Source organism: Somniosus microcephalus, chromosome 5 (genome assembly GCF_052327205.1).
Source record: "Somniosus microcephalus isolate GS21.2 chromosome 5, FLI_Smic_1.0, whole genome shotgun sequence".
Lineage (NCBI taxonomy): Eukaryota > Metazoa > Chordata > Chondrichthyes > Squaliformes > Somniosidae > Somniosus > Somniosus microcephalus.
The window spans coordinates 84601138-84624739 of record NC_140991.1 but is presented as its reverse complement, the minus strand read 5'-3'; positions in this window follow the sequence as shown (position 1 = coordinate 84624739).

The window sequence follows — 23602 nt, the reverse complement described above, 5'->3', positions numbered from 1 at the left end:
TCAGGCTGGTAAATTGAGTAAGCTAAGTGTCAATACTTCTGATATTGTTATATCAATAGGTACCTAATGGTGTGAACTCAGTTTTTAAAATTGAGAAACCTACTTGAAAGGCTAAACACGATTCTGCGGTGTTCCATTATGGTTGAAAAGGGTAAAGAAACAAAATGAACTTTTATCTATACAGCACCTTTCAGGTCCTAAGGATGTCATAAAGCACCTCGCAGCTGATGAATTACTTTTGAAATGTAGTCACTGTTATGTTGGCAAATGCAGCAGCCAATTTGCGCACAGCAATGAAATGAATGGCGGGTTAATTTGTATTTTTCTTTATACAGAATTGGCTGAGAAATAAATGTTGGCCAAGACATCTGCTCTTCTTCATATAATGCCATGGGATCTTTTATGTCCAGCTGAACAGATGGACGGGTTTCATTTGAAAGATGCAGTACTCCCTCAGCACTACACTGAAATGTCAGCCCTAGATTCTGTGCTGAAGTCCTGTTGTGGGACTTGAACCCACAACCTTCTGATTCAGAGATGAGAGTGCTACCACTGAGTCAAGCAGTGATGAATTGGTGCCAAGATTCAATGAAAAGCTTTTAGATTGTATGATAAAGGAAAGACTGAGGAAGGTCCAGATTCTTGAAGTTCTGAGAAAGAATGAATTAGAAAAGGAATCTTGATTTCAACAAGGTGAGGATTCAGGGATGGGAATTCAGTGGCAGATTTGTAATATCACAGAATTAATGTGAATTTAAGTCAAATCCAAAATGACAGATAGCACCTCTAAGCTGGTATTTTTATTCTTCCCATACAGATTCCAAATAGGTAATCACAGCAAATCTCACCAAGTTGTCCAAATTGGGGTACTCTTTTTGTTTGGACCCAAAAAAAAAAACCCAATTGGACTGTAAATAAACAAAAGTTCAACTAAAACTTAACAAATCAAATTAAAATTTGGTTTTCCGGGTTGATAATGCACTCCAGTCCCCGTGGCGCCCACCGGTCGTGGAAACCAAATTGGGGTAATGTTATAAAGGAAAAACACTCGACTGTTTTGATATTTAACAGCCTGACAATAGAAAACCACTGCAAGCTGGCCACTGCTTGGCAATTATTTTCATTGTAGCTCTTCGAATTATATCTTGGAATCAACTGGAAGGGTACATATTCATATTACTGTGGGATTGCAGGCTATCAGTAATACCAACCCCACTGTCTCATAAATCATGAGAAAAACTCTTAAAAATCATGAGATTTGGTAAGAAATCATGAGTTGCTATTTTTTGGTTCATAAACCTCATTAGTGACTTTATTGAATCAGGTCACATCTCTTTACAAAAACTATATTACTGCATCTGAAAATGCTTTACAAAAAACTTTTCAAAAATCCTATCTGTTATCACCACGCTGACATGAATCTCAGTTTAAGGTTATGATGACTAATATAAATTAGTTATACAATTAAGCAGATATATTTATGGCTTGGGCCACATGCCAGCGGGAAGAGGCGAGCATTCCACCCACTACTCACCTGTTTGATGCCTGATGTTAAAATCACGCCTCAACTTTCCTGTGAACCAAAACTAAAACCTACACTATTATAAATAAAAACAGAAAATGCTGGAAATACATAGCAGGTCAGGCAGCATCTGTGGAGAGAAACAGAGTTAACGTTTCAGGTCGATGACCTTTCATCAGAATTGGAAAAAGTTAGAGATATAACAGGTTTAAGCAAGTTCAGGGGCAGGGAAAGGGAAAGGGGAGGAAAGAACAAAAACGAAGGCCTGTGATAGGGTGGAAGGCAGGAGTGATTAAATGACAAAAGGTATGATTGTACAAAGCAAAAGGAGATGGTAATGGGACAAATAAAGAAACAAAAGATGAGTCTAGAAGAGGTGTAAATGGGAATGGCAGAATCATCAACAGCTGCCGTCCAAAAAAATGGGGTCAGAGGTTATGACCTGAAATTGTTGAACTCAATGCGATAGCAAAATACTGCAGATGCTGGAAATCCGAAATAACAACAGAAAATGCTGGAAAAACTCAGCAGGCCAGGCAACATCCGTGGAGAGAAAATAGAGTCAACGTTTCGGGTAAACCCTTTGTCAAGACACTTGACAAAGGGTTTACCCGAAACGTTGACTATATTTTCACTCCAAGGATGTTGCCTGGCCTGTTGAGTTTTTCCAGCATTTTCTGTTATTTTTTTGAACTCAATGTTGAGTCTGGAAGGATATAAAGTGCCTAATTGAAAGATGAGGTGCTGTTCCTCGAGCTTACATTGAGTTTCACTGGAACAGTGTAGGAGTCTGAAGACAGGTAGGTCAGGTTGGGAGTGGAGCACTGAATTAAAGTGACAGGCAACCGGAAGCTCAGGTCACACTTGCGGACTGAACGGAGGTGTTCCGCAAAGCGGTCACCCAATCTGTGTTTTGTCTCCCCAATGTAGAGGAGGCCGCATCGTGAGCAGCGAATACAGTATACTAGATTGCGAGAAGTACAAGTAAATCACGGTTTCACCCTCGTTGTGTTTGAGCTAGTCCAGAAGTAACAATATGTTTTATCGCGTTGTTTTTGGCCACCACAATAAACTCTGCTCCTTGTCACTGACTCCATCCTCCTCCCCAGCCACTCATTCAGGCTGTACCAGGCAGTGTGAGACCTTGACCTCGGTTTGATCCAGAGCTGAGCTCCAAACACCACATCCTACCCATCACCACAACTTCTTGTTTCCATCTCTGCAACACTGTCTGTTTCTGCTCCTACCTCAACTCCTGCACTGCTGATGTCACTGACAGAATATTTTTCTACAATGCCCTCTTTCTGGCTCTGACTCTCCAACCTCCATAATTTCTGACCTGTCCAAAACTTAGCCACTCTTATTCTTTTCTGCACTCAGCCCTGTTCATCCATTATCCCCATTTTCACAAATTAACTTTGGCTGCGTGTCCCCCAACGCTTTTTAAATTTAGAATTTTTGTTGGTATCTTCAAATCCCTTCATGACCTCAACCCAACTTTCTGCAACCTCCTCCAGTTTTATAACCCCCTCCTGCATCCTTTAGCTTCTTGACGCTGGGCTTTTGTGCATTCCCAGTCCCTTTGCCTCACCATTTGTGACAGAACCTTGAGCTGCCTCGTCTCTTTCTCTGGACCTCCCTGTCGAAACCCCTCCTCCTTTCGCTTCTCTTCCCACCTTGAATAACCAGCTCAATACACTCTGTGCAATTTTAACCAAAATAAAGGGAAGACAATTTAAGAAAATTAATGTCTGATGCCTTTGAACTGAGAGATTCCACATTAGAATTTTTCAATGCAATATTTTTTACATAGAGTGCCTTTGTGCACGATTTAGTGTTCATATTTCCTGCGCCTACCTTCAAAAACAGTTTCCCCTTTTTGCTGCAACTCCCCTCACAGTTTAGTTTCTGGATTTCACCCGTGGATTTTGTAATTTTGAACCATAAAGAACTGTTTTGACACCCATCTCATATGCCACATACTTAACCTACATTGAAAATTTGCTATCATATAAGAAAGTTCAAAAGTCCTCAACCAGCAGATAAGCAGTTAGCCCCGCCCACTCCATCCTGCAGGGTTAATCAGTCCGTGTCTCACTGGCACGGTCACGCCTCCTTTATGTTTTGCAAAGATTCATTCGAATCGTACCTGTCAATCAATCAGTGTCCAGGTAATGGGAGCACGTCCCCTTTCGGAATTGGAACATTATAAATAGATTGCGGGGCACGCAGGCAGAGTTTGGAATGAATCAACCGTTCAACTTGCGAGTTTTCTGAGGTGAATCGCGAGATCGCAATGGGGGGGGGGATTTTCATTAAAAATCGCGTGTCTCGTGATTAAATTGTGAGAGTTGGCATTACTGGGGTATAAATGAGTATAGCTTACAGTGTCATGATTCTACAGGATGACAGTGAATGTCAGATCCATTCTAGCACAAACTTGGTAGTAAATTGCTTTCATACAGTCAAGGAAGGCCCAACATGAAGCAGCAGTTATTTGCTTCCAATCTAAAGTGATGTCCTCTTCTTGCCACTGTATTTTGCAAGAGTGACATTACAGATTATGACATTCACCAAGTCTTTAAGCCGTTTGAAAATAAATGAGCTAAAACTCAATCTCTTTTTTGTTCCCTTCCCTCTCTACATGCTGACTCTTATGGGGTTGCAGTTCCATGGGTGCAAGCAGCCCTCCATTATCTTGCCCAAGTGATCATTCGTCATGTGTGACCTTGAATGATGAATATTGGCAGGCTATTTGACTGTGGTAGTATCACAGCCAAGTCCAGTGTTGTCCTTCTGCCCAAATTGATTCCTGTCCAAACTCGTCAAACCTGGAGGAATGGCCACAATCCAGTGGAGGAATAGCCACAGTCTAGTGGAGTAAAGAGTGGCCAAGTTGAGGCTCAGATTAAAGAACTACAAAAAGAAAGGATATAAGGACTGAGGACCAGAGCAAACAACCATCAAGAAACAACCATGGAAAATAAAAGAGGTCCTACACCTACCAGGAAAACTATGAGCATCAATAACCTCCAGTAGATGAGAAACTAGTATTTGTTGGAGGGAAGAAAGAAGAAGGAAGAGAAGGCATAAGAATCGTTTTTTAAACAAAACAATTGTGCTGCAAATTGATAAAGTTGTGAGAAAGTGGAGACGATAGAAATGTGAAGAGGTTAAAGGATTAATTTGCTAATATGGTGCTGTTAGAAAAACTCACAGCTCGACCAGTGTGAAAATGCTCAGAAGAATTTGCACATTATATTCAAGTGATTAGTAGGTGTACTTTGACCTAGACAATATTTGGCATCTATTACAACAAGGAATATGATAAATGATACAAAAACATATAGGAAATGGGTGGCCAATTTATAATCTTATGATAATAAGCCAAGTATGAGTTAAAATAATAAAAAAGTGGGTTTCACAGCAGTTGTATAGATGCCCTTGTCTACTACTGCAGCAGTATCTCTCCAATACGGGATTCAAAAGCATCATATTAAAAGGACTGATATTAGAGCGCAATTAAAGTGTCTGTAAAAGATTTACCGTACTCCGTGTTAACATCATAATCTTTACATGTTAAAACAAAGGTTTGTTTGTGAATTTATCAATTATTAGATGTTTTCTGATTTTAAAATGGTGAATTAGCAATGTTCTTAGCGGCAATTTGAAAGGTTGCTCATGTGTAACGCAGTATTAAAACCCCATGAACTTATATTTCGAATGCCTCCCTATTGCTTTTTCCAAGATTATCCTGAAATAAATACCTAATTCTTACAGAAGATAATGTTTCAAAGTCTATGGACACCCCGCCCCCCCCCCCCGATAATGCATTAGATCATAAGCAAATCAGCTGCCTCTGTGATCTTACCCAGCAATCTTTGTGGACTGCAAAATGGGAATAATTAAGTCACATAAACTGTGTTTTTTCAAAGATAGGAGACCATCTTGTGGCATATATGTAGATACAGAAAAGTTAGACAGATTGCTGTTGAATTTAAATCGGAAACGAGGAGGAATTTCTTCTCTCTGAGGGTTGTGAATCTTTGGAATTCTTTTCCCCAGAGAGCTGTGGAGGCTGGGTCATTGAGTATATTTAAGGTGGAGATAGACAGATTTTTGAACGATAAGGGAGACAAGGGTTATGGGGAGCGGGCAGGGAAGTGGAGTTGAGGCCAAGATCAGATCAGCCATGATCTTATTGAATGGCAGAGCAGGCTCGAGGGGCCAAATGGCCTACTCCTGCTCCTACGTCTTTTATGTTTTTATGAATGATTTAGTAGGTTATTAGAAGCTGACTGGGATGAATATAAACATGTAACAAGAGTGAGCAGGAGTTCCAAACTCAACTATAGTTAAACAGTGAAAAAGTTGAATTGCTTTGGGTTTGTTTATAAATACACATTAAGGCATGGATGCTCTCTAGAAAAGCAGCCTGTTTTTGGGTAGTATAGAGGCGGTCTGTCAATAAATTGGGATGGAAGCTAGGAGAGTGTGGCTCCATGCATGCAGGCAACACCCAACCCGTAGGTATCCATGCCACATGGTTAAAAGACTACGGAGGTCCTATCTGGATTTTTCCTGTAGGTAGTGCCCGAGAAGGCTGCATTTCCCCCCAGAGACTGTTGCAGAGATGTACCAGCTGTTGTAACCTGACGCTGCTTCTTTCCACCAGGGGCACTGCCTTGTCTGTGGCTGCGAAGGTGACAACAGCTTTAACGGGCGAATGCTTCCACATGGTCTCTGGCAACATTAGTCACACCAGTCAGTCAGCAGTGCATCATGGACGCCCTGTTCAAAAAATAAATACTTGCATTTATATAGCGCCTTTCACACCCTCAGGATGTCCCAACGTGCTTTACAACCAATGAAGTACTCTTGAAGTGTAGTCTCTGTTTTAATGTAGGAAATGTAGCAGCCAATTTGCACACACCTCTGAGTTTATTCAGATCCACGTGGATCCAGCAAACCAGAGAAAGAGAACCATCAGCTTCATTTGAGTGGCTGGATTCCTGCAAGTTCAGGGTGATATTGAAACCACCCATGTGGCTGTAAAGGCCCTCTCTGAGAGCCCCATCAACTTTATTCACTGAATGTCCAGATCATGGCCTCATTTTGTATGTTAAGGCATTCTACCCGGGGAGTACCCATGGTTTGTTCATTCTCAAGCAATCTGGAATACCTGCATTGCTCAGCCAGACCAATGTGACAGGGTGGCTGACAGGAGAGCGGAGTACCCCCTTCAACCTTGGCTGATGACATTTTTCCAGAATCCAAGGACAGAGGCTGAAAACAGGTTTAATGAGGAAACTGAGCTTTTTGGACATAGCTTTAACAATGGAGTTGTGAGCCTTCCATTTGAGCTCAGAAGGAGCAAGGGTGGTGTTGTGTATGTACCTTTAAGAGAATAACTGGTCTCAGACTGCAGTACCGGCAGTGACCACCCCTGTATAAAAGGCGCTAGTGAGCCTCTGCTTTTAGTTTCACTATGGACTTCCACCAGTAAAGACTTATTTTGTTCACTCCTGCTGTCTGTGTCTCAATTATTCACGGACGTAACACTGGCGACGAGTAAGAAACGAACTTACCTGCAACTCGGCAGCACCTCAGACAACGTTATTGAAAGTCGAAGCCAGAAGAAAGAAAAAAATAAATAAATAAAATCCAAAGAAACTCGAGAAACGGGCGTCGACCGTGGGCAACTGCCCTCCAAATCGTCGGATTGAAAACTCGCAGGAGAGACTGTCCAGAGCCAGGCTTGGTTCCTCGGTCTGTGGTTTCCCAGCTAATCGGGCTGGTGGCAGGTAGTGCACTGATCCTTCCTGGGCTGTGGCGGGCTAGAGCTCGATCAGGTGGCTTTTCAACGGGGCCGGGCAGCGAGTCGGGAAGCAGAGAGAGAGAGGGTGGAGCACACAGGGCGCGACCGGTGCTTCGAAGACGGGCAGCGTTCGGACCTAAGAAGAGGGAGGGAAGTGTCCCAGAGGGTCCGCTCCACGACGGGAAAATAATAAAAGAAAAAAAATCAATATTAAACGCGCAAGAAACCGTGGAAAGCAGCGCTAACAACAGCGGGGAAGAAGGCAAAGCGCGGGAGGCGCCATTTTGTTAAATCGGGGAAGAAGGCAAAGCACGGGAGGCGCCATTTTAGATTTGCACGATGCTGAAGACTGGCTGTATCACTGCTTTTGATAATACAATAGAGGACTGGACCACGTATGTGGAAAGAGTCGAGGTATATTTCGAGGCAAACGAAATAGCGGAGGGGAAAAAGGCATCGATATTGCTAAACTTAATGGGCGCTAGAACGTACGGCCTATTGCGGGACCTGATTACTCCAGCCAAACCGAAGGCGAAGAGTTTTAACGAAATTGTTGCTGTCCTACAGGAACACTTAAACCCTGCACCGCTGTTGATAGCAGAAAGATTTAAATTCCACAGGAGAACTCAGCACAAAGATGAGAGCAATGCTGAGTATCTTACGGAACTACGCAAGCTATCAAAGCACTGCCAGTTCGGAGCAGGACTGGCAGATACCCTACGGGACAAATTTGTCTGTGGACTCCTGAGTGAAGGAACACAGAAGAAGTTACTCTCAGAGAAAGAGCTGACGCTAGATAAGGCTTTCAGCGTGGCAGTATCGTATGAAGCAGCAGCCAGGGGAGCTGCAGAAATTCAACAAAAACCACAGGAATACGGCACCCACGAAACGACACGGGGATTTGCAAAATGTTATCGCTGCGGCAGAACTAACCATGACCAGAAGGACTGCTGGTTCAAAGACAAAATATGCAGGCAATGCGGGAAGATGGGACACATTGCACGAGTTTGCAGGTCTGGGAAGAAGACCAGCGACAACAAAAAGGCTACTAAGGAACCGTACAAGAAAGTACAAAAGATGACGGACAGTAGTTCCGAAGACCAGATGAGCGATAGTGAATCCGGGAACAGGAGACTAAGCTGTCTCAAACTTCACAATGTAATCGCAAAAGAGGATCACCGAACCATTTGGGTCACCCTCACGATAGCAGGGTCCCAAGTTAAAATGGAATTGGATACAGGATCAGCACTAACCGTCATGAATCGACGAGACTACGAGCGGCTATTTTCACACATACCCTTGACAGAGACATCCATCGTCTTGACGACGTATACGGGGCAAAAAGTATACCCCAGAGGAAAAATAAGGGTGCCTGTCGAATACAATGGCAAGAAAATACGGAAATTGTATCTCTACATACTGCCAAATGGTGGACCACCGTTATTGGGACGGGAATGGATCAGGAAGATAAACTTAGATTGGCATTCCATTCATGCAATGATGGTGGACGGTAAAAAAGATGAAGCCGTCACTCCTGGACGATTGTCAACAATCTTAGCTAACGCCAAAGAGGTATTTCAACAAGAACTGGGCACGCTTAAAGGCGTAACCGCCTCGATAAAAATAGAAGAGAATGCAGTTCGCAAGTTTTTCAAAGCAAGACTGGTGCCATATGCAATTCGCCCAGCCGTCGAGGCAGAGCTGGAGAATCTGGAGAAGGCGGGCGTGTTGTCTAAGGTCGACTGGAGCGAGTGGGCGACACCCATCGTTCCTGTCATGAAGAAAACGTTAAGCAATAAGTCCGGGGAGCCAAGGAAGATTCGCATCTGTGGGGATTTCAAGGTGACGGTGAACCCAGTCCTTCACACAGTACAATATCCTCTTCCAAGGATAGAAGACATCTTCGCCTCACTGTCTGGAGGGGAGCGTTTTACAAAAATTGACCTAGCACAAGCATATTTGCAGATGGAGGTTGAAGAGTCCTCTAGGAAGTATCTCACGATAAACACTCACAAAGGTCTTTACCAGTATCATCGATTGGTATTCGGAGTAGCATCGGCTCCGGCGATATGGCAAAGAGCGATGGAACAAGTCCTGCAAGGGATTCCGGGGACTCAGTGTTACTTGGACGACATCCTTGTAGCAGGTGAAGATGACAGTGAACACCTTAACAACCTAGAACAGGTGCTCGCTAGACTACGGGAACATGGGCTGCGAGCCAACCGCCCCAAGTGCGAATTTTTTAAGAAACAGATATCGTATTGTGGCCACGTGATTGATGAAGAGGGGTTACATAAGTCCCCTGACAAAATTGAAGCGGTTGTTAAGGCCCCAGCGCCTGAAAATGTGTCGCAACTGAGGTCATTCCTCAGATTGGTGAATTACTATCATAAGTTTTTGCCGAATTTGTCGACAATTCTGCACCCACTGAACGCCCTGCTACGAACGGGGGTAGCATGGAAATGGAGCGATGATTGTAAGCGTGCTTTTCAGAAGAGTAAGGACTTAATCACTTCAAGGGAAGTATTGGCTCACTACAACCCAGCACTGCCAATCAGGCTGGCGTGTGATGCGTCTCCCTACGGCATTGGGGCGGTACTGTCACATAAATTCCTTGATGGTTTAGAGAGGCCGATAGCTTTTGCGTCACGCTCGTTAACTTCTGCAGAGCGTAACTACGCCCAGATTAACAGAGAGGCCTCAGCCTAGTGTGGGGGGTGAAGAAGTTCAATCACTACCTGCATGGTCAAAAATTTACACTACTAACCGATCATCAACCTCTTGTCTCCATTTTCAACCCTCAGAAGGGTGTACCGATAATGACAGCACAACAGCTGCAGAGATGGTCCCTTTTCCTAGGGGCACACCAATATGACATTGAGTACAAAGGAACTACACAGCATGGAAATGCTGATGGATTGTCACGTCTACCATTGCCGACGGTGGAAGAAGACGACCTTGCAGTGGATCCAATGGAGTTATTCCACTCGACCATAGTCGAATGTCTCCCTGTGACGAATGCAAACATAGAAAAGGAAACACGGAATGACCCGACACTATCACGGGTCTATGATTTAACGGTGAAGGGATGGCCAGCACATGGCGAACCACTGCTGCCAGCATTCTCGCCGAGAAGAGAACAGCTGTCAGTGTGCAGAGGAACCTTGATGTGTGGATCCAGAGTAGTAATTCCACCTAAGTTGACGGATAGAGTGCTCAATGAGCTTCATGAGGGTCATCTGGGTGGGGTAAAAATGAAGAACTTAGCCAGAGCATTTGTGTGGTGGCCGGGAATCGATAGAGAAATCGAAGAGATGACCAAGAGCTGTGCAGGATGCCAGAAGGTCCAAAACGCCCCACCACAAGCTCCTCTGCATCCATGGGAGTGGCCCTCATCTCCATGGCAACAGGTGCACATTGATTTTGCTGGTCCCTTCATGGACTCGATGTTTTTAATTGCGGTGGATGCACATTCAAAGTGGCCAGAGGTAATAAAAATGTCCTCAACCACCATGGAAAAAACTATCACAGTTTTACGAACCATATTCGCCAGGAATGGGCTGCCTGAACAGATTTGCTCTGACAATGGACCACAGTTTGTGTCTGAAGATTTCCGGAGGTTCTTAAAGAACAATGGTGTTAAGCATTACACATCTGCCCCATATCACCCAGCCACTAATGGATTAGCCGAGAGGTTTGTCCAAACATTCAAGAAGGCTATCAAGGCAATGTGTAATGAAGATATACCCCTACAACACAAGGTGGACAACTTCTTGTTTGCCTACCGGAATGCGACACATGCGGTTACCAACCAAACTCCAGCCATGATGTTCTTCAATCGAAGACTACGATGCCGCTTGGATTTGGTTAAGCCAAACGTCCGAAGAGATGTGGAGAACAGGCAGTTTCAGAATATGAATGAAAGGCCGACCAGGAGTTTTAAGATAGGTCAACCAGTTTTGGCCCGGGACTACCGCACAGAGAAATGGCAGCCAGGAACGATTTGTACACGACAAGGACCTCTCATGTATACCGTGGATGTTGGGGAGAGCATTGTAAGATGCCATGCTGACCAGATTCTAGAGTCACTGGAAAACGTCAACTCCACACCACGATCTGATACACCTGGTAATGAAATCGACGTTCCAATTGCAGCTACCGCAGAACCGGTAATATTGGAAGCAGATGAACCAAACAACGACATTGATCCCGACTCAACATTGCCAGAAGAACCTGATACCCCAAAGAGGCGTTATCCAGACAGAATCAGGAAGCCTCCTCAAAGACTGAACTTATAATTGCTTAAACTTAACCAATGTATCTAGCAACAGTAATTGTGATTGTAATTAATTATCATTTAGTTGTTAAATGAATGTTATGTACTGTATATCTAAAAGGGGAGGAATTGGTGTGTATGTACCTTTAAGAGAATAACTGGTCTCAGACTGCAGTACCGGCAGTGACCACCCCTGTATAAAAGGCGCTAGTGAGCCTCTGTTTTTAGTTTCACTATGGACTTCCACCAGTAAAGACTTATTTTGTTCACTCCTGCTGTCCGTGTCTCAATTATTCACGGACGTAACAGGTGGAGTTATCAAAAATGAGGAGTAGTAACCGTTGGCTAGATTTGTAAGAGATACAGGAAACTCTTTTTTATCCGTCACCGACAGGACCGGCGTGGTGCCGGTTTATCTAAAAGTCCGGATTACAGAGAGGTATACTTACTAAGGTACGAGAGCCCCATACACGGCCACAGATCCAGGCGTCCCTGTTGCATGGCAACAGGTGCAGGAACCCCGGTTACACGGCCACAGATCCAGGAACGGCCACTAATATGAAGTAAAACTTACCTGAACCTACTCCTGAATTTTGCCGGTTAACAGAGATTTCTGGTTATTCAGGTGCCGGTAAATTGAGAGTTTCCTGTATGAAGATTCTGCATCCTTGAAGAGTGAAAAGGAACAAATTGTCCCATTGAAGGTCTTAGAGGAGATTAATATAAGGGTTTTACGAGGATAACTAACTGTGACAGTCATGTGTTCTTGCACCAAGCCAATTAAATGTTCCAAATGAAAACAAAGTACATACACTATGGCAGTAGGCTGAGTTATCACAGACGAGCAAAGTAGAAGAGAGATTCGGTGCAACCTTGGAGGCTGAAATTACATTTAAATGTTGTTACATTTTGGGTCTTTTCTGCCCTTCTACATATTCTACTCTAGTTATTTTGGCATCTGTATTTTATACTTATTCTCATAGATGATTCTTAGCTCCCTATGATCATAAGAGTATCTTCAATCGCTCTGATATCTAGCTAAGATCACAGATCACAGATCACAGAAACCCCACAGTGTAGATAGAGGCCATTTCAGCCCATCGAGCCTGCACCGACACATATCCCACCAATCAGCACGGTGGCATAGTGGTTAGCACTGTTGCCTCACAGCGCCAGGGACCCGGGTTCGAATCCGGCCTCGGGCGACTGTCTGTGTGGAGTTTGCACATTCTCCCCGTGTTTGCGTGGGTTTCCTCCGGGTGCTCCGGTTTCCTCCCACAGTCCAAAGATGTGCGGGTTAGGTTGATTGGCTATGATAAATTGACCCCAAGATAATGAACACAAAAGCTTCCTTTTGATATCTTTAGCTACCGGATCTATCTGGTGTCTCCACAGTGTCCTCCACCCTATTTGAAAGCAGCAGAGTAACACTAACAACATGCCAAGTTTAACTGTCAAATGAATTCATTGAATAACAGATGAACAAGTGAATAATTAACATACATAAATTTATTTGTAGATATTAGGCTATATTTGCTCTTCCAAAAAGGAAAAACAAATGGTTTGCAATCTCTATGCTAAACTAACATTTTATACATAATTGTTATTTTCTGATAATCTTACCAATTATCGGAGCTAACTGGTCTGATTAGTCTTTTCAATAGCCCCTCTCTGTCTTGGACAGCCCAGGCTGATCAAATACCTCTGGAAACATATTCATGCAATTGAATAATTGTCAGCTTCATTCAAAAGGAGCTGCCTTTTATATGCAGATATTTGAACAAAGAATACAGTATCTTTTTGTTTGAACTTTGTGGCTTGGCTCTTCCCTTAAGACAACAGTTTCGGAGAGAACTGAACAAAATATTTATAACATCTATACCAAGCCAGGCTGGGGACATGAATTGGATTGCTGATGGTTTTAAACTCTTCATGGACTGTGACTGAATTAAAAGAACCACTAAAATAAGACAAAAATGCTTCATTTTTAGTACAGCCACTATTCTTAAGAATTTACCTTACCTCGCAGATGTAGTCTGTGCTCAGAATGTTTTTTTCTGTACTGAAGACCTTTTTAGGCCAGGTCAACCTCAAACTATAATTTTATATTCTATAGCCAATATGTTCCAATCTTTACTATTAAATATTAGGCTTCAGCCTATCCTGTCCCAATCAATCCAACTCAGTACGTGCAACAATGGCTTACGTTCATATAATATTACTCACATCAGAAATCTGTCTCAGAGCACTTAACAACGCAGAGAAGAAAACAATGGACACTGAGTGGGAGGAAAGAGCGGGCCGATGGAATTAAAGAGCAGGTAAAGAAAAATGTATTGAGAAGGCTTTGGAAAGCAGGTGGGGAGGGGTAAAGAGGGATTATGCAAAAAAATTGTTATTGTGTTTTAACTATGCTACTGTTAGAAGCTAGGGGTGCCTAAAAATGTATATGGCTTTTAAATAATAAGTTTCGTTTTCCTGGGAAGCTTGCATTAGAATTTGAGACAGTGGCCCAGAAATTAAGATCGGGGGCTTGCCGCGCATGCAAGCCCCCGATGTGCACTTACCCAGCGCGCCGACAGCTGAAGCCTGGGACTGCTTGCAATTCCTGTCACTGGCCCGGTTCAGCTGTCGGCGTTCTGTGCTTGCCTGATCCAGCGGCGTAGTTAGTGCGATGTGCCGGCTGGTATCAGGTGAGCACTGGACAGCCAATCAGGGGAGGGGAAACTTCATTCATGAGTTTGATAGTAAGAACTGTCAAACTCATGAAAAGTACGGGCGCCCAAAACACTACTTAAACTTTAAATAAAATTTTAAAAAACATCCCACTAATTAAATGAACTATAAATAACTTTAAAAAATTATTTTAAACAATTAATCAAATTTTTGAAAAAAAATGTTTAAGAAATCGGGTCTAAAAATAAACTTACCTTACTGTAAAGTCCTTAAAAACAATAAAGCTGTGGAAAAAATGTTATAATTTTAAATAATAGACCACTTACCTTAAAGAATCAAGTCCTTACGCCTCCCTTTTACATTTCTAAAAAGTTCAGGCCCTTACACACGGGCAAACCTGTCAAAAAGAAGGAAGTTCAACACGTGCGTGCAGAGTCCTGCGCGCACGCGTTGGACCTCTGAACCCCTTGGAGGAAATGCCGGTTTCCCGCGCATGCGCTGTGCATGCTGAAATCCGGCACCTCCAACGGGCCCACGCGTGAGTACCCCGTCCGTACTCACGCGTTGGGACCGGAATTACTGGCCCAGTCTTTTTAATCAGTTAGGTTAAACATTCCACACGGGGGCCCATAGGATGGTCCTGCCAGGCTAGTTATCTGTTGTTTGTAAGTTAGGGTTTTGACTTTGTTAATGTATCTTTAATTTGGCCAGTGAAGGCCCAGCCTATGTATCTTCCATTATTACTAATTACCATATTATAATCTCCACAGATAGAATTTGGAGTTTGTTTAGCAGAACTGCTTGTGGAGATAATTAAAAGTTAATTAGAAAAAGACATAGAATGAAAGGAATTTGAGAAGGATAAGGTATCCATCTTAGAATGGGCCATTTGCTAGATGAAGGTGAGATAGCAACTGATTAATGTGCGACAGCTCTGGTTGGGGCCATGATTAAGAGGGACAGGGCCGGGCCTTGTACTTGCTGGGAAAAAGGGGGAGAGAGTAAAAAGAGATAAGATGGATTCCAATGGAGGAACCTTCAATTTGTAAATTTTGGGGAGGGCTTTCATCCAAACACCAAGACAAAGAACTTAAGCTGTCATTGGTTGGTGAAGTTTTGGCGGAACCTCTATAGGTTAAATGGTCTTGTCAATAACTTGGCCTCAGGCCCACCCCTAAAAAGAGAATAAAAGTGACACCCCAAGGGCTTGCACACAGACGGTGGAAGGGAGATCCGAACAGCTGGTCGAACGCTCTTTTAAGAGTGATCCCATGCTCACCATCGAAGGCCCGAGAGAGAGAGAGAGAGAGAGGGAGAGAGAGAGAGAGACCAGAAGCCAGAGAACTGTTCACGCATGCCAGCCGTCTGTCCGATCGGGTCCGATATCAGCTGCTTGTCACGGTCGTATGTTTTTGCTGTATTACTGGTGTGTTACATTACATCCTAAACTCTGATTAAACACAATATACCCACCATATTGGTTTGCACTTGATCCTGTTTACCAGAGATATGTGAATCTCAACACTACAGAGTACATATTGAAATCACAGCTGTTTTTATATATGCTCCTTGGATTAGCTAAAAACCACTTTACAAACCTATAGTCCACAAAAAAAACCATTTACAATTCTTCAGTCAGGGCCCCACTCTGTAGAACTTGCTGCTGGATTGAACAGCCATGAAATACATTTAACTGTCAGACAGTTTGAGAGTTGCCAGACAGGGGGGAAATGCAAGGCAGACTAAGATTAGTTTAGAGTGCATGTACGTAAAGGCACAGAGCATGGTAAATAAGGTTGGTGAACTGCATGGGATTATTATGATATAATAGCAATAATGGAGACCTGGCTCAAACAAGGGGAGGAATGGGAAATTAATATTCCTGGCTACAATGCATTCAGGAAAGATAGGGAAGGATAAAAAGGAGGGGGATGGAAGTGTCAGTATTGATCAAAGATACTGATACAGCACCAGAAAGGGATGATGTACTTGAGGGTTCAAAGACAGAATCTATTTGATTAGAATTAAGGAGCAGTAGAGGAGCCATTACGCTGCTGGGTGCATACCATCTAGGCTATCAAATAGTGGGAAGGAGATAGAGGAGCAAATTTGCAGGCAAATTGCAGAAAGATTCAAGAACTTTAAAGTAGTGATAATGTGGGACTTCAATTATCCTAATATAGATGGGGAAAATAACAGCGTTAAAAAAAGTGCAAAGAGTGGGAGGAATTCCTGAAATTTGTGTACAAGAGAACTTTCTTGATCAGTATGTTTCCAGCCCAACAAGGAAGGAACCAGTGCTGGATCTAGTTCTGAGGAATGAAGTGGGTCAAGTGGAGCATGTTTCAGTGGGAAGGCATTTGGGAAACAATGATCACAATGTCATTAGGTTTACAGTAGTTATGGAAATGGACAAGGAAAAATCAAATGTGAAAATATTCAACTGGAGGAGGACTAATTTGCACAAAGTAGAGTGAGCTAAAAAAGGGAAGTGGCCCAGGTGGATTGAAATCAAAGATTGGCAGGTAAAATAGTAAATGAGCAATGGGAGGCCTTCAAAGAGGAGCTAGTTCAGTTACAGACTAGACACATTCCCATGAGGGGGAAAGGAAGGGCATCCAAAGCTAGAGGTCCCTGGATGACTAAAGATATAGGGGGAATAATTCAGTTGGTTTGTGCCTCCCGTTAGCGCCTTAAGGGGGCACTAATGGGGCGCAAATCAACTAGTGCCCGGGCACAGTGATGTTTGCGCCGCTCGCGAAATTGACCAGACATTTCGCGGTGGCGCTAAACACTACCGCCACAATCTCCTGCGCCCGCAGATCGTGATGTCAGTCGAACGTTCAACACCCCGGTAGTGCCCCGGACCGGATATTGAGTGGTGCCCCCTGCCTTACCGCCTGCCGCTAGCAATGACAGGTTGAGGGGAGCATTTTGCAGTCGGGAAGGGACTGGGGGAGCGCTATTTCAAGGCGACCGCTTCCTGCCTTTTTTTGTCAGCGACATTTTAGCACCACGCATTCAGAGTGAGAGAGAGAGACTTCTGGAGATATTCAATGCTGTGTTGAGGAGTTTTGAGTATGGAGCAGCACCTTGCAGGTTCATTTTGATTTGACCTTCCTTGCATCAATTTAGAAGAAACTATGGGGGCTGCACTCTGAGCTCTTTCCCTGGGCCTCTCCATTGTTCTTTCCAGTAGAATTGATGTACAGGTCTCTCCAGGCCGAGATTGAAGGCTGCAATGGGCAGGGTGTGGATGGAGAGCAAGATCGACCCTCCCCTTTAAGAACTCGCCGGCGCCAGTGTGTCTGTGTTCCATTGCTGACTGACATCACATGAGCTTCTCCAGCGCTCTGAGGTATCGCCTCACTCCTCTGCGTTAATGCCTTAAGGGAGGTGTGTAGCGCCTGATTTAGTGCTCCAATCACCTCCAGGGGTGATAGAAGCCAAATTTGCAGTTGGAGGCGATAATTAGCGCCAGGCGCTAAACTTTGCGGCCAGCCGATAATTGCGCCCCAAACGGGGCGATACCGAATTTCTCCCCCATAGAGATTAAATAAGACAGAAATAGGAGGCTTAGGATAAATGCTGGGTTCATAATTTTGTAGAGAGCCAAGCTGAATGCAAAATGTACAGGGGAGAAATGAAAAGGGAAATAAGAGGGACAAAGAGAGAGTATGAGAATAGATGAGCAGGTAACATGAAAGTGAACTCAAAAGTCTTTTATAAACATATAAATAGTAAAAGGGTAGTCAAAGGAAGGGTAGGACCGATTATGGATCAAAAAGATCTTCTTTTGGAGAAAGAGGACATGTCTGAGGTACTAAATGAGTATTTTGCATCTGTCTTCACTAACGAAGAGAATGCTGCTAATGTCACAGTAAAGGAGGAGGCCGTAGAGAATTTGGATAGGATAAAACTAGATAAAGAGGAGGTACTAAAAAGGTTGGCAGCACTCAAAGTAGAAAAGTCACCTGGTTCAGATGGGATGTATTCAAAGTTGCTAAGGGAAGTAAGGATGGAAATTGCAGAGGCTCGGGCCACAATATTCCAATTCTCCTTAGTTATGGGAGTAGTGCCAGAGGACTGTAGGATTGCAAATGTTACACCCTGTTCAAAACAAGGGAGAGGGATAAGCCTGGCAACTACAGGCCAGTCAGCCTAACGTCAGTGGTGGGGAATCTTTTAGAGACATTAATCTAGGACAAAATAAATTGGCACTTGGAAAAATATAGGTCAATAAATGTAAGCCAGCATGGATTTGTTAAAGGCAAATCGAGTTTGACTAACTTGATTCAGTTCTTTGATAAAGCAACAGAGAAGGTTGATGAGGGTAGTACGGTTGATGTTGTGTATATGGACTTTCAAAAGGCTTTTGATAAAGTACCACATAATAGACTTGTTAGCAAAATTGAAGCCCATGGTATGAAAGGGGTAGTGGTTACATGGGTACGAAATCGGCTAAGGGATAGAAAGCAGAAAGTAATGGTGAACGGTTGTTTTTCAGACTGGAGGAAAGTGTGCAATGGTGTCCCCTAGGGGTCGGCATTGGGATATAGATTAATGACCTGGACTTGGGTATACAGGGCATAATTCCAAAGTTTGCAGATGACACATGCACTCAGAAATGTAGTAAACAGTGGGAAGGATAGTAACAGACTCCAGGAGGACATAGACAGACTGCTGAAATGGGCAAACACATGGCAGATGAAATTTAATGGAGAGAAGTGTGAGGTGATTCCTTTCGGTAGGAAAAATGAGGAGAGGCAATATAAACTAAATGGTACAATTTTAAAGGGCATGCAGAGAGACCTGGGGGTGTATGTACACAAGTCTTTGAAGGTGGCAGGACAAGTTGAAAAGGCTGCTAAAAAGGTATATGCAATCCTTGGCTTTATAAATAGAGGCATACGGCTCGAATTTCCAAGCCCCGTGGAGGCGGGTTTGGAGGCGGAAGTGAGGGGAAAATTGTAGAATCAGGGGGCAAAAACCCTTCTCACCCCCAACCCGCCTCCATGCCCGTTTCCCAGGAGGCGGGTACCCGACCTGTGCGGGGAGCCGCCTCCCCGAGGCGGGAAGGGGAGTAGTGCCAATTAACTGCCTGTTAACAGGTAGTTAACAGGTAGTTAACAGGCAGTTTTTGGTCTAATCCCTATTTTTAGCCCTGAAGTGTGGGCTGCCCGACAGCTCCAAACCACGCCAAGTTAGCGAGGCGGACCATCGGGCTGAAGGGCTTGGAGGGTTCGAGATGTCCGCTGTTCATGTGAGTGATGAGTGCAGAGGTAAGTGTGTTTGGTGTGTGTAAAGTGTTTAAATAGGTTTTACTTACCTTACTTACTAATGCAGGCTTCCTTCCTTCAGGTCTCGGGAGTCCCTCATCTCACCGGCACAGAAAGCAGAATGGCCGCGAGCTGTCAAAAGTTGCAGCATTCTGCTTTCTGTTCTGGAGAGATTTCTAATTGAGTCTGTGGAGAAGGACTCAAGTTAGAAGTCAGATTGTCAGTGTTTGACAACTTCACAGAGCTGTCAAACGCTGATATTTCATCTGTCAAAAACTCTTGACAGATGAAATGTCAATCCCTGACATCACCTGTAACCGGGTGTCCCTTAATTGGCCTGCTGCGCCCGCTGGGCGGGCTCAACAAGGTCAATCAAGGGAAAATCGCGTGGGTTGGCCACAAATCGATGGAGGCGGGACTACAACCCCAAAAAGTGGGAGTCCCGCCTCCATCACGTCCCCACTGAAAAAATCCAGCCCAAAGAGTACAAAAGCAAGGAAGTTACGCTAAACCTTTATAAAATACTGGTTAAGCCTTAGCTGAAGTATTGTGGGCAATTCTAGGCACTACACCTTAAGAAGGATGTCAAGGGCTTAGAGAGGGTGCAGAGGAGATTCACTAGAATGGGACTTCAGTTATGTGGAGAGACTGAGGAAGCTGGAGTTGTTCTCCTTAGAGCAGAGAAGGTTAAGGGGAGATTTGACAGAGGTGTTCAAAATCATGAATGGTTTTGATAGAGTAAACAAGGATAAACTGTTTCCAGTGGCAAAATCTCTCTCTCTTTCTCTCTCTCTTAGGCAGTCCCTCGGGACCGAGGATGACTTGCTTCCACATTAAAAATGAGTTCTCAGGTGATTGATGAGTGCAATGCGGGACCCACAGTCTCTGTCACAGGTGGGGCAGACGGTAGTTGAGCTCCTGGGCAACGATAGCAGTACGGTGTCACTGTTGGGGTTGTCCGTGAGGGTCCTGACATCCCGAACTTCATTTTAAAGGGTGGAAGATACCTGTGCGTGAATTCTTTTAACGTGGGGTGGCCGTTGCACATCAGCTACCACACGGGCTTGACAGAGCAAGGTCTTGGCAAAATGGTCGGTAACCAGAGGACACAGATTTAAGGTAATTGGCAAAAGAACCAGAGGCGGCATGAGGAAAAAAAATTTATGCAGCGGGTTGCTATGATCTGGAATGCACTGCCTGCAAGTGGAAAAATTTGCTGGGCTATGGGGAAGGAGCAGGGGAGTGGGACTAATTGGATAGCTTTTTCAAAGAGCCAGCACAGGCACGATGGGCCGATTGGCCTCCTTCTGTGCTGTATCATTCTATGATTCTATGCCACATAGCGATGCAAGCTCAAATTGACAAACTACTCATATTAACAGTAAGTTCATTTTAGTAGCACACAGAAAGCTGCCTATAATCCTTTAAATATGATGCAAGAAAAGCTGCATAGTGATAAAACAGTTGTCCCTCACATTGGGCCATTTGTCTCACATTCCAAGTGCCTGGAAATCAAATTGGATGATTAGCTTGCCAACAATTAAGCACTCAACTCTAACAAGGCATAGGTATCAATGGCAGACGTAGCATGACACAAAGATCTATCTTAAGTGCATCTGTGAACATTATGGCAACATGTCAGCAATTTAGCAAATACAATGAGAAGTTAAGAGTAAGAAGGTTGATCAAGTAGAAATTTTTCACCCAAAGGATAACAGACTTATGGAATATATTACCACAGAAAACCAGAGTGGACAATGTAAATGTGTTTGAAAGGCAATTAGAGATAAACCTGAAGAGAGAAGTGATTATGGAATATGGTGACTAAGCCAGTAGTAAGGATGGACCTAATAGCCTTTTCCCTATCCTAACTTTTATGTTTCATTCTTATGTTCCAGCTGGAAAGATTACAAATCATAGTGCTCAAAGCTTGCACAAAACATCACAGAATGACCAATGAAACCAAAAAAGTAATGTGGAAACAAATGGTGTACTTCATATTGACCTAATTAGGTGTACAGATGTAGTTAAAGCACATCATAAAGTTTTTTTAACCAAGAAATCCAAAATGAATCATAAAAATAACAAAGTTTGTTAGCATTAAGTAACCGGCAATTAATCTGTGTAAAACAGGATTTTTCAGCTAGATTTATCACACGTTTATTAGTAAACAAAGCCAAATGCAAAAGGTGCAACATAAGACACTTAGTTTTGCAATGTTATACAGCTATTATAATTTGCCAATGCATACTTAAGTGTAATTTGATTTTTTGCCTTTGAAGACAGTAATAGAAAGTCTGCCAATGTAAGCACATTGCAATGCAAGCAAAATACTAATCGAAGCATGTATAAACAAACTTAACCTCTTTCGTCCGCAGTGGATTTATCACAGAACCCTGTACAATCCCTGTAAATCCTAGTAATGATGACCTCTGAGATGTTATTACTGATTTTGGAGCCATGAATTTTAAGAATTCACCCCACCCCCCCACATCAAGTGCTGTCTTTGAAGCCTTGTTCGTGCCAACTTACTGCTAAAATTGGACAGTAGAGTTGAGTGATGGATGGATAGAAGAGGCTGAGGAAGACCAATTAAAGGATTGTCAAAACCTCTAATGCAGGTTAAAATCATTAGAGTCAGTACAGTTTATGGGACCATGGCTTCCGATTCTTCATAATTTATCTTTGGATAATAAAATGGACAATGTTCATCTGCTTTGAAAAAATGTAATTCTGAGTTATTGCAGAGATTCAGATTCATGATGAATCCAATTCTTTGGGGAATATGCTGAGCACAAGCTGCAGTATGTACTTGCCTTCACTGACTGACAGTGCTATATTGGTAAAACTCCTTTATGACTCCTAAATGATTGATAGTTCTACATCACAGTGAAATACAGCACAAACTAATGGAATTTAGAAGAACAAAATGAGAATTTAACCAAAGGTGTTGATTTTTTTTACCTTAAAGAATGCCATTTTATTTTCTCGTCCTTCACAATGAGAGAGATATTACTGCCATTAAATACAAATCCACAGATTCTTGACTAAGGCTGAGCACCATCTCATTGATCTTCCTGAAGAATGCCCACACTTTGCAAAATTCTTCTGCACAGAGAGAAATTGGTGGCATTGATCCAAGGTATTGAAAGGATATGGAACATTCTAAGTATAATTTAACAGGAAAAAGTAATTCCTAATGCGAATTCTTGCTTTGCTGTGGTGGAACTCATAGTAGAAATTAATGATCAAGCCAGGACAATTTCAACTAGTGCAACATTTGTCTTCTGAAACATAAAGACATCATAGAGTGAAATCAAAATATGCTAGTGCTTACAAATTAAATTGGTTTCACAAATTCCATTTAGAAAATTACCTCTCAGAAATAGAGCAATAAAAATGATGCTATTGGCATATCCATTAAGACTGTTACCTTTTCTCAGCATTCCAAAAGTGCAGTGTCAAGATTATTGATCAATTGATCAATAAAGACCCGTGCAATATTTATAATTATACTACAGGCCAATTTCAGTGATTTGAGAAGGGATTTAGCACAGGTGGACTGGAAACAAAGATTAGTCAGGGAAACAGTAAGTGAACAATGGCAGGCCTTCAAGGCGGAGATAGTTTGGCTACAAACCAATATTCCCATAAGAAGGAAATATAGGACATTCAAAGCTAGAGCTCGCTGGTGGGCAAAGGTAATAGAGGATAAAATAAAACAGAAAAAGTAGGTTTATGACAAATATCAGGTACAGAATACAGTCGAAAACTAGGCAGAATACAAAGAGTATATGGAGAAATTGGAAAAAGATATAAGGACAAAGAGAGAGTATGAGAAAAGAATAGCGGGTAACATAAAAGGGAACCCAAAAATCTTTTATAAACATATAAAAAGTAAAAGGATAGTTAAAGGAATAGTGGGGCTGATTAGGGACAAAAAAGGAAATCTCCTTGTGGAGGCAGAGGGCATGGCTGAGGTACTGAATGAGTACTTTGCATCTGTCTTCACAAAAGCGGAGAATGAAAGC